At 38.4% G+C, this 12302-nt stretch overlaps 1 long non-coding RNA gene across 3 annotated transcripts in view; it reads right to left on the bottom strand.

Annotated features, from left to right (window-relative positions):
• Window positions 1-5203: 5203 nt before the first annotated feature.
• Window positions 5204-12302, bottom strand: part of LOC147799656 (uncharacterized) — a 72252-nt gene continuing 65153 nt past the window's right edge. For 2 of the 3 annotated variants that reach the window (XR_015424804.1, XR_015424803.1), the window contains exons 3-9: window positions 11673-11788; window positions 8394-8845; window positions 7483-7624; window positions 6394-6476; window positions 6043-6110; window positions 5687-5751; window positions 5204-5498 (exon numbers count right to left, since the gene is read on the bottom strand). This is a non-coding gene — a long non-coding RNA (uncharacterized LOC147799656). Of the gene's footprint in view, window positions 5499-5686; window positions 5752-6042; window positions 6111-6393; window positions 6477-7482; window positions 7625-8393; window positions 8846-11672; window positions 11789-12032; window positions 12055-12302 lie in introns of those variants that run through there. The other variant, XR_015424805.1, reaches the window with a different exon arrangement.

Raw genomic sequence — 12302 nt, 5'->3', positions numbered from 1 at the left:
CTCTCGATTTAAAAGGTAGTAGATAAAATGGCGAAAATTGTTCTTTACCCCATGTTTTAAGAGTAAAACTGCAAGAATAATTGCTTCTAAAATTGTTCTAACCCCCATGTTGTTAAAAATGTGAATAACTATGTTTTAAAAAAGTAAAATTACAAGTTTATTTGCTAAAATTGTTCTAACCCCAATGTTTAATTAAAAAAGTGAATTGTTTGCAACTTCGCATTTAAAAATTGACATTAAATTTGTTCTCTAACCCCCATGTTCTAAGAGTAAAACTGCAAGAATAATTGCTTCTAAAATTGTTCTAACCCCCATGTTAAAAATGTGAATAACTATGTTTTAAAAAAGTAAAATTACAAGTATATTTGCTAAAATTGTTCTAACCCCAATGTTTGATTAAAAAAGTAAATTGTTTGCAACTTCGCATTTAAAAATTGACATTAAATTTGTTCTAACCCCCATATTCTAAAAAAAAATTAACCTGTTTGCAACTTTTCTAACCTCTCGATTTAAAAGGTAGTAGATAAAATGGCGAAAATTGTTCTTTACCCCATGTTTTAAGAGTAAAACTGCAAGAATAATTGCTTCTAAAATTGTTCTAACCCCCATGTTGTTAAAAATGTGAATAACTGTTTTAAAAAAGTAAAATTACAAGTTTATTTGCTAAAATTGTTCTAACCCCAATGTTTAATTAAAAAAGTGAATTGTTTGCAACTTCGCATTTAAAAATTGACATTAAATTTGTTCTAACCCCCATGTTTGCAACTTTTGCTAACCTCTCGTTTTAAAAGGTAGTAGATGGCGGAAATGGCAAAAATTGTTCCTAACCCCATGTTTTAAGAGTAAAACTGCAAGAATAATTGCTTCTAAAATTGTTCTAACCCCAATGTTTGATTAAAAAAGTGAATTGTTTGCAACTTCGCATTTAAAAATTGACTATAAATTTGTTTTAACCCCCATGTTCTAAAAAAGTGACCCGTTTGCAACTTTTCTAACTTCTCATTTTAAAAGGTAGTAGATAAAATGGCGGAAATTGTTCCTAACCCTATGTTTTAAGAGTAAAACTGCAAGAATAATAGCTTCTAAAATTGTTCTAACCCCCATGTTAAAAATGTGAATAACTATTTTTAAAACAGTAAAATTACAAGTATATTTGCTAAAATTGTTCTAACCCCAATGTTTGATTCAAAAAGTGAATTGTTTGCAACTTCGCATTTAAAAATTGACATTAAATTTGTTTTAACCCCCATGTTCTAAAAAAGTGACCTGTTTGCAACTTTTCTTACCTCATTTTAAAAGGTAGTAGATAAAATGGCAGAAATTGTTCCTAACCCCATGTTTTAAGAGTAAAACTGCAAGAATAATTGCTTCTAAAATTGTTCTAAACCCAATGTTTGATTAAAAACGTGAATTGTTTGCAACTTCGCATTTAAAAATTGACATTAAATTTGTTCTAACCCTCATGTTCTAAAAAAAATTAACCTGTTTGCAACTTTTCTAACCTCATTTTAAAAGGTAGTAGATAAAATGGCAGAAATTGTTCGTAACCCCATGTTTTAAGAGTAAAACTGCAAGAATAATTGCTTCTAAAATTGTTCTAAACCCGATGTTTGATTCAAAAAGTGAATTGTTTGCAACTTCGCATTTAAAAATTGACATTAAATTTGTTTTAACCCCCATGTTCTAAAAAAGTGACCTGTTTGCAACTTTTCTAACCTCATTTTAAAAGGTAGTAGATAAAATGGCAGAAATTGTTCGTAACCCCATGTTTTAAGAGTAAAACTGCAAGAATAATTGCTTCTAAAATTGTTCTAAACCCAATGTTTGATTCAAAAAGTGAATTGTTTGCAACTTCGCATTTAAAAATTGACATTAAATTTGTTTTAACCCCCATGTTCTAAAAAAGTGACCCGTTTGCAACTTTTCTAACTTCTCATTTTAAAAGGTAGTAGATAAAATGGCGGAAATTGTTCCTAACCCTACGTTTTAAGAGTAAAACTGCAAGAATAATAGCTTCTAAAATTGTTCTAACCCCCATGTTAAAAATGTGAATAACTATGTTTTAAAACAGTAAAATTACAAGTATATTTGCTAAAATTGTTCTAACCCCAATGTTTGATTCAAAAAGTGAATTGTTTGCAACTTTTCTAACTTCTCATTTTAAAAGGTAGTAGATAAAATGGCGGAAATTGTTCCTAACCCTATGTTTTAAGAGTAAAACTGCAAAAATAATAGCTTCTAAAATTGTTCTAACCCCCATGTTAAAAATGTGAATAACTATTTTTAAAAAAGTACAATTACAAGTATATTTGCTAAAATTGTTATAACCCCCATGTTTGATTCAAAAAGTGAATTGTTTGCAACTTTGCATTTAAAAATTGACATTAAATTTGTTCTAACCCTCATGTTCTAAAAAAGTGACCTGTTTGCAACTTTTCTAACCTCATTTTAAAAGGTAGTAGATAAAATGGCAGAAATTGTTCCTAACCCCATGTTTTAAGAGTAAAACTGCAAGAATAATTGCTTCTAAAATTGTTCTAAACCCAATATTTGATTCAAAAAGTGAATTGTTTGCAACTTCGCATTTAAAAATTGACATTAAATTTGTTTTAACCCCCATGTTCTAAAAAAGTGACCTGTTTGCAACTTTTCTGACCTCTCATTTTAAAAGGTAGTAGATAAAGTGGCGGAGATTGTTCCTAACCCCATGTTTTAAGAGTAAAAGTGCAAGAATAATTGCTTCTAAAATTTTATTTAAACCCCCGTGTAAAAAGAATTGTTGGCAACTTTGCATCAAAAACTCCCATGTTCTAAAAACAATGTTTATTAAAGTATACAAACTTTATTTTAAGTTGATAATTGGAAGAGAAATAATAAACAAGCAGATTTGATAATTTAATTTCTGTGGCATTTATTCACAAATTAATAGAAGCTAAACAATACATATTACAATTTGTTACAAGTCTAGAAACTTTATTTAAGTTGACAATTGCAAGAGGAATAATAAATGAGGAGATGTGCTTATTCTGTGTGGCATTTATTCACAACTTGGAAATAAAAGGTAGGTGACAAAGGACAAAGGACAAAGGACAAAGGACAAAGGACAAAGGACAAAGGACAAAGGACAAAGGACAAAGGACAAAGGACAAAGGACAAAGGACAAAGGACAAAGGACAAAGGACAAAGGACAAAGGACAAAGGACAAAGGACAAAGGACAAAGGACAAAGGACAAAGGACAAAGGACAAAGGACAAAGGACAAAGGACAAAGGACAAAGGACAAAGGACAAAGGACAAAGGACAAAGGACAAAGGACAAAGGACAAAGGACAAAGGACAAAGGACAAAGGACAAAGGACAAAGGACAAAGGACAAAGGACAAAGGACAAAGGACAAAGGACAAAGGACAAAGGACAAAGGACAAAGGACAAAGGACAAAGGACAAAGGACAAAGGACAAAGGACAAAGGACAAAGGACAAAGGACAAAGGACAAAGGACAAAGGACAAAGGACAAAGGACAAAGGACAAAGGACAAAGGACAAAGGACAAAGGACAAAGGACAAAGGACAAAGGACAAAGGACAAAGGACAAAGGACAAAGGACAAAGGACAAAGGACAAAGGACAAAGGACAAAGGACAAAGGACAAAGGACAAAGGACAAAGGACAAAGGACAAAGGACAAAGGACAAAGGACAAAGGACAAAGGACAAAGGACAAAGGACAAAGGACAAAGGACAAAGGACAAAGGACAAAGGACAAAGGACAAAGGACAAAGGACAAAGGACAAAGGACAAAGGACAAAGGACAAAGGACAAAGGACAAAGGACAAAGGAAAAAGAACAAAGGACAAAGGACAAAGGAAAAATTTTTAGCGGGCGGGGAGGGGGGGGGGAGTTTAAGGAAAAATTTTTAGCGGGGGGGGAGGGGGGAGGGAGTTTAAGGACAAATTTTTAGCGGGCGGGGAGGCGGGAGGGAGTTTAAGGACAAGTTTTTAGGGGGGGGGGAGGCGGGAGGGAGTTTAAGGACAAATTTTTAGCGGGCGGGGAGGGGGGAGGGAGTTTAAGGACAAATTTTTAGCGGGCGGGGAGGCGGGAGGGAGTTTAAGGACAAATTTTTAGCGGGCGGGGAGGCGGGAGGGAGTTTAAGGACAAATTTTTAGCGGGCGGGGAGGCGGGAGGGAGTTTAAGGACAAATTTTTAGCGGGCGGGGAGGCGGGAGGGAGTTTAAGGACAAATTTTTAGCGGGCGGGGAGGCGGGAGGGAGTTTAAGGACAAATTTTTAGCGGGCGGGGAGGCGGGAGGGAGTTTAAGGACAAATTTTTAGCGGGCGGGGAGGCGGGAGGGAGTTTAAGGACAAATTTTTAGCGGGCGGGGAGGCGGGAGGGAGTTTAAGGACAAATTTTTAGCGGGCGGGGAGGCGGGAGGGACTTTAAGGACAAATTTTTAGCGGGCGGGGAGGCGGGAGGGAGTTTAAGGACAAATTTTTAGCGGGCGGGGAGGCGGGAGGGAGTTTAAGGACAAATGTTTAGCGGGCGGGGAGGCGGGAGGGAGTTTAAGGACAAATTTTTAGCGGGCGGGGAGGCGGGAGGGAGTTTAAGGACAAATTTTTAGCGGGCGGGGAGGCGGGAGGGAGTTTAAGGACAAATTTTTAGCGGGCGGGGAGGCGGGAGGGAGTTTAAGGACAAATTTTTAGCGGGCGGGGAGGCGGGAGGGAGTTTAAGGACAAATTTTTAGCGGGCGGGGAGGCAGTTTAAGGACAAATTTTTAGCGGGCGGGAGGGAGTTTAAGGACAAATTTTTAGCGGGCGGGAGGGAGTTTAAGGACAAATTTTTAGCGGGCGGGAGGGAGTTTAAGGACAAATTTTTAGCGGGCGGGGAGGCGGGAGGGAGTTTAAGGACAAATTTTTAGCGGGCGGGGAGGCGGGAGGGAGTTTAAGGACAAATTTTTAGCGGGCGGGGAGGCGGGAGGGAGTTTAAGGACAAATTTTTAGCGGGCGGGGAGGCGGGAGGGAGTTTAAGGACAAATTTTTAGCGGGCGGGGAGGCGGGAGGGAGTTTAAGGACAAATTTTTAGCGGGCGGGGAGGCGGGAGGGAGTTTAAGGACAAATTTTTAGCGGGCGGGGAGGCGGGAGGGAGTTTAAGGACAAATTTTTAGCGGGCGGGGAGGCGGGAGGGAGTTTAAGGACAAATTTTTAGCGGGCGGGGAGGCGGGAGGGAGTTTAAGGACAAATTTTTAGCGGGCGGGGAGGCGGGAGGGAGTTTAAGGACAAATTTTTAGCGGGAGGGGAGGCGGGAGGGAGTTTAAGGACAAATTTTTAGCGGGAGGGGAGGCGGGAGGGAGTTTAAGGACAAATTTTTAGCGGGAGGGGAGGCGGGAGGGAGTTTAAGGACAAATAAACACAGGCAAGGTCTTCACTCTCTTTATACTGCTTTACTGATGTTCATTCTTCCGAGTTGAAAGAAACTTCACTCATCTTCAGGCATCGGATGATCTTCCCAACCTGCAGTCAACAGAAAAAATACATATTAAATCACAATATATTTGCAGAGTTGACAAACATTCTAGATTCCAAAGTATTTGACAGGCAGTGCATTTTTTTAACGTTTATAAATTGTGAAGAACATCCAACGTGCTTTTATTGAGCTTTTGATTCCCATTTCATTAAAGAAAACGGGTTAAAAAACTTACCGGAACTATAATCTGTTCCTTCCTTTACACTCTCTACCTCCCCATTGATGAGTGAATCCAGAAAGCTGGAATAAACAATGTATAAAGGCATTATGCAAACTGCAAGGATTTTGTTCCATTTGCCACGCTCTGTTTACGATATTTTCCACTTGGGTTTTTACAAATAGTGAATGTTAAAATGCATATATGAAGGGATAGCCCTGTCGAAAATATCTACTATGGTATGAATGGACCACATCATTCCAAAGTGCTGGGAAACAGTGCATTCTAAACCAGCAGTTTTAAAGATAAATTCATGAAACTATATCTTCTTGTGCATTATGGTATATCAGCCAAAAACACATTCCAAGCCTAACCTTCAGGACAGTCATCTCGCTTCCGTCTGTCTCTCCTCCTGTCGATGTCCATGTAGGTGTCTTCCACGCTGTAATTAAAAAAACTTATAACGTTACACAGCCTACCACAGCCGTTTTTGAGTTATAGTTGCAATGTTGGTTACAACGGTAAAACAGGGTTCATACATTAAAAAATGCAACGTAAAACAAACGCTGACAAAATGAATTAAATCTGAAATAACTAGGCTATAGCTTCGGAGGATTGACGTCCATGTTTTTAACGTTTGAAGTGAGCATCCTGGAATTATGGCAGGCAATTTGTCCCCAAAATATCACGGATAACAGATACAAAACATCATATCCACAACGTGCCTCAATCAACATCAGCTTGTCTGCCTCTGCCGACTTTGGCACGTCTGCCGACTTCAGCTCTGTGCATTTGTGACTATCTCTGCCTGCAACAAAGGTAACATAAAGGCGACATGGGATGTCTGCATAATCAACAGTTCTTTACAAATTACTTTAAGTATTAAAGTTCACTGCAAGGTTTCCGTGCAAAAAGATACATAATTTGTTGGGTTCACCACAAAATGACATACCATCCATAGACTTTGTACACAGGATAAGTCAGTTTGCGGTGCATCAACTATACGGAATACGTCACTTCCTGAGACCGACGTATGGAGGAGGGAATGTGGTACACAATGTGGATTCCTTTCACACAACTTGTTTTTTTACCTTTTGTGGGAAAAGAGTGTTTTGGAGAAATATGATGCAAAAGAAAGGGAAAGTCAAAAAACCTCCAATAAACTAAATCTGACGGCCATGTGAAATTTGTGTCTTTAAGCTTGTATACCAATTGGCAAGGTCAATTATAAATGATTCATCTGCTGGAAATATTCAATAAAACTTAAAATAAAGTGACATTTTGGGACCGTCCTTTTTTCGTCGACCTCCAAATAAAGTTGCCCATTCATCTCTTGGTTCTCAGCTGCTGTTTTTGCAGTTGTGTTGCAAAACAGAATCAAAACCCACATCCACAGACATCCCCAATCTATCCCACATTCAAAGGCTCACACCAAGAGGAGGTCGTTTTTCAATTTTATATTAACTGTTAAATCATATGATAAAATATCCAAAGAAGCTACAGATTGCAACTTCTTCATTTTACCAGAAAACCACTTGATGGTATTATTTACAGCTGAAACCCTGACTTTTGAAAAAGCAAGATTATCGACCAACTTTCAACACCGCCGTAAGTACCAACTCTTGAAAGTCAGTGGTGTAATATTTGACAATATTTCTATGGCAATGCCCTGCAATGCAGACTGTGAAGAGCAATCAAGTTTGTGTTTGACACATCATAAATGTTCACAGACTTCACAAACATCGTGTATGAAATAACAATTATTTGCCCAAATGCCGAGCTTCTTCTGAAATTGCAAAAGAAATCTCGCTCACCTTAAAAGTGAAATCTGTGAGGCGTCTGAAAATGCTGTTTGATGAGATGACAGAGATGATCAACTGCTCTGTTCTTAGTTTACTGGAAGCCAATGATGTATGTCCCTCAATAGCCAGCAAGCTGTGAGAAGCCACACAATACCTGCATTTGAAATTGGGTCAGTAAAAGTAAGGGTTTAACAAAAACGTCAAATTATTCTTTTATTCAGGCACACTAAACTTAACCTGTTAGGGTGAGACTTTAATAAAAGACTGACAGAATATGTCGACAGAATATGTAACAATGCAAAACAGAAAAAAAAGGAATGTATGTCAACCAAAAAACATGCAGTTGTCTTCTGCACTTTCACTAGACAGCTCAGAAAAGGACAGAAAAATTTCAAAATTTAAAGCTTTTCTAGATGTTTTGGTTCACTTGTTTTTCCAAAGTTGATACCAAAAAGCTTATTTCAATATGAAATCCATACAACTTTGAACAAAAATTTTAAAAAGGCAAATAGATTTCTACTGAATTCAGAAAAAGGATAGTTTCTTAAATATGAAATGGCTACCCACAAGGTTCTTGGGAAATTATTATCATTATTTATTTCTGATAATGGCATCAAGGATTCCTTAAAAGTACCCTTGGCACTATAGCTTGCAAGCCTGAAGAAACCTGCTGTGAGGACACAATGAGAAGCAGTTACAGTTTTAGAGGTGGGAAGAAAACCCCACAGGAATATTCTGGGTAAAACCCACGGAATCAGGTAGGGACTAAAAAACCCAATCCACATGCGAACCGAGCCGAAAATAAAGTATTCTCTTGGATTTCTGTTCAAATAGTAATTTCAAGCGTAGTTCACAACTTTTATGACAACGGTTTGGGCAATGCATAATGTGGAAAGCTTTGATTTAGAAAATACACTACTCACATTCACGAGATGCAACACTAGCACAGAAGGGACCACTGCAGAAAAGTAGCCACTGGGAACTGGTATCAATGGCAAGGCGTGTGCCGGAGCATAACATCAATGGCATCAAGAGACAGGTAACAGACATAGGATGGTTGGGCATCTACGAGGGGGCTGCATCAAGGCCTCGTGGAGAAACAACAGAACAGCACTATCCGTGGAGCGGTGATGTAAGTAGGAAAACATCCACAAATGGTTAGAGGATCAGTGACCAGACGCCATACTCAAATCCTTACGTGCGTTGTCCAGGATGGGATTCCCCGGTCACTGAATGCACGGGCGGAAAGGCATCCACTGAGATGGAAGAGCTTCTCAAACAGCTGTGTAGTGGGGACTGGTGGTATTATTCACATCGCTGTGACATCCTAAAGAAAGCAGCATAGACTGGATGGCGTCTAGTCTCACTTCAGTTTCTTGGCATGAATACGAAAATCAAAGAATGGACACCATTAAATACACGTAAAACCATGGACAAATTAGTTGTTCTTAGCTCCCAAAACAGATGACAGTCAACCAAACAATTTGCATTAATGCACAAATTCAAAATGTTACTCTTTTTCTGTTGCAATTAAAATTCAAACTTTGCATTTGAGATTTGCAGGCTTATATAGCTTATAGCTGAACTCAGAATTGAGTGAGTAGTGCATCTTGAAGACCATATTTTAGTATATCTGCTCAAGTTGAAGTTTACACCTTATAAGGTACATGTACATGTATGTACCGCGTACATGTGCTTATACCTAAAAAATTATAACCCCTTGTACAATAAAACACATTGATTCTAATGACACTATCAAGACAATCTGATGTCTTTACAAGGAGATCAGAGAAAGTGGTCCAATAGGTGGTTGTGGGCTTGACTCTTGATTACATTAGGATTGAATCTTGTTTTAGGAGTGAATGGGGGAGATATTAATTATGAGGCATGGGCTAATAAGACTTGGGAGCCAAGAGCCACCACAGGTAATACCTGTACACGTACATTTAAAAGAAAATCTTGAGAAGACGATGCAGCATTATTAAAAGAATAAACATCATCAAATACAATTTCTGAAGCAAATTAAACACACAGATACTGACGGTGTTGGCACTGATCTTTTGCAAGACAGATTTTCCTAAACTTGTCAGTATTCTCATCAGTCCTAAATGTATTTCCTTTTAAAGCAACCTTTTAATGTTCGGTATGGAGAACTCGGGAGCCAAGGAGAATGCTCAGTATACCCCAAATGTTTGGTACAGAGGTGTTCAGAATAGCAGTGTTGGGCTGAATCACTTAAACTATTCAAGAACTTTACAGCACTGGAACTTAACAAACAGCTGAATTTTTGTGTATAACGTTCACTGCAGTCATTTAAACAAATTTATATTCCTAATGAAAATGCAACATGAAGTAATTGATGCAAAATGAACAAAATCTCAATTAACTACACTTCGACAAAGTTAGGAAATTCCCATTGATGCAGGCCAACTTTGAAAAAAGTATTCAGAGGGAGCTTCTTGAACAACAGCAGGCAATTTGTCTAAAAAATGATGAATCCATCAAGACATAAGGAATGACAAGATGGAAGCACTTTTACCGCTAAATCTCAAATAATAACACGTCATCACAAATCATCATATCCAATGCCAGCTGGTCTTCCTCTGATGACTTCAACTCTCTGACTGTCTACCTCTGCCATTAGCTTGTCCACCTCTGCTGACATCAGCCTGTACACCTCCACTGTCAACGTGACCACCTCTGCTGATGTCAGCCTGTATACCTCCACTGTCAGCGTGACCACCTCTGCCAACCTTAGCACATCTACATGTATTTCTGCCGACATCATCCTGTCTACCTCTACTGTCGGCGTATCCACTTCGGCCGACATCGGCCAGTCTACCTCTGTCAACCTAAGCACCGATGCTAACTTCAGCCTGTCAATATCTTCAGCCAATCTCTAACGACTTCAGGCTGTCTACCTGTGTGCTTTTTTGACTCTCCCTTTATGCAACAAAGGTACGTGTAAACAGGAGGATATTATTTGTTTTACTAGAGAATCTGCAAAACCAAACTTTTACTTTCACCACTTGAAACTTTCAAGTTTAAAATACACTTTAAACTTTCTATATGAATTATGAAAACATGCATAATTGAGCTGAGAATGTAGCGAGGAATTATTCAAAGAATAGGTTTTAGTACGATGACAGGTTTACATGACACAAGTACATGTACATTCGAAAGCGCTGACACTCTTGGCATTGTTGCACATTGATAACAAACCCACAGACCAGAACACTGAATCTGAAAAAACATTGTAAGGTAAATAGGGCTGGTAGTTGAGTCAGTTTGTAAGCCATTGTATTTCATTTATTTCAAATTTTGCTCTGGCCGGAAGAGGAATACTGACAAAGTTCCCAACAGGAACATTTCGCACAATATGCATCCTGGTCTTCAAGTGTCAAATAATACCTAAAATGTCTATCAAACGTGGCAGTTACATGTACTTTCAGCCAACGCATCCAATGAAAATAACTATCCCCTGTGGCAAGGAATATTACTGTAAGACTTGAGCAACGTGCCAACATCTTCCTATCAAAATTGTCTTTACATGTACAGATACATGTCACATACGTGTAATGCAGCCCTACTGTACTGTACACAGCACTAACAGAGCAAGCTCCAAGTGTCAAAGTTCAGTTTTTGGCACAGGTTTAGCTAAAAAATTGCACTTGCTCTAGTAATTTTTAAAGTGAATTTCTTGTTATTACTGAATCTAAGATGGAGGACATAATACGGCACAGATGTCAATTTTCCTGTGCACTATGCTGCTGGATCTGTGCGTATTAGTCAGACCTGTATGCGTGGAAGGTTACAAGGCAGTTTAATTCAGAATGGTCGCATGGTGATCAATACAGGTTTTCATGCCGCTGCTGGGTTCATACATGTACAATGGACAAAAACATCATTACAAAATGATCCCAATTTCAGAAGAACCAAATGTGATAAACCGTTGCACGTGGATCACAAAATTCATTACAAAATGATCCCAACTTCAGAAGAACCGAATGTGATAAAAAGTCGCACAAGGATCAAAATATTTTCAATGAAGAAATTGATGTTTTTATGACACGGTTTTGCTTTTAGATGACTGTAGATGACTGCAGGGAAAAATCAGTAGTGTGGGTTTATGGAATTGTTTCCTACCGGTACCTTGTTCATAAATTTGAGCTTCTCAAGTTCAAGACAGGAAAGAGACTTACCAAACAGCAGAGAGCACAGAAACTTCACAAATCCTGAGTTACATCGAATTGATGATTTGAGACATGACGTACACGTTCAGTACATGTAAGGCTTCATGCTAAATTGTGAAAAGCACCTGGGAAGAAAATGTCAAAATGGAAAATGCCAAAAAACTAAAAGAAACATCTGCAGGGCATGAAATCTATCAAGCAACAGGCTTGGAAGTGTATTGAAATGTATGACATAATGGTCTGGTCATTGCCAGACTGAAACAGCAGTAGTAGATGTACTTACATGTACCGTTACGGTACGTGTACATTTACGTCCTCATGTTTTAAAACAACTTCAAACCAACCCCAATTATAAAGTGTATTACGAACGTTTGTGGAGTTAAGCCACAGATGACGGTCTTGACTTCTCAGGATTCTCCTACACTGCCATCACAGATCCCTCGTATTGAAAAACAAAACAACCTGACAAGTAACGTCATTGGATATGAATATCCAGAACCAGAAGAAAAGCTCGGTATACAAGGTCTCAACCCCGTTCAACCTAAACAAAGTGAATTTTTTTATTTCTATAATTCAAACAATTTTAAAATGGGGCAAAAACAATCTCACGTAAACTTGCTTTATATCACAGGAGAGAGC

Source organism: Acanthaster planci, linkage group LG03, assembly GCF_054643075.1.
Source record: "Acanthaster planci isolate LZ-2023a linkage group LG03, COTS_SCS, whole genome shotgun sequence".
Taxonomy (NCBI): domain Eukaryota; kingdom Metazoa; phylum Echinodermata; class Asteroidea; order Valvatida; family Acanthasteridae; genus Acanthaster; species Acanthaster planci.
Note: the sequence above shows the minus strand (reverse complement) of the source record. Positions and strands in the feature narration are given on the sequence as shown.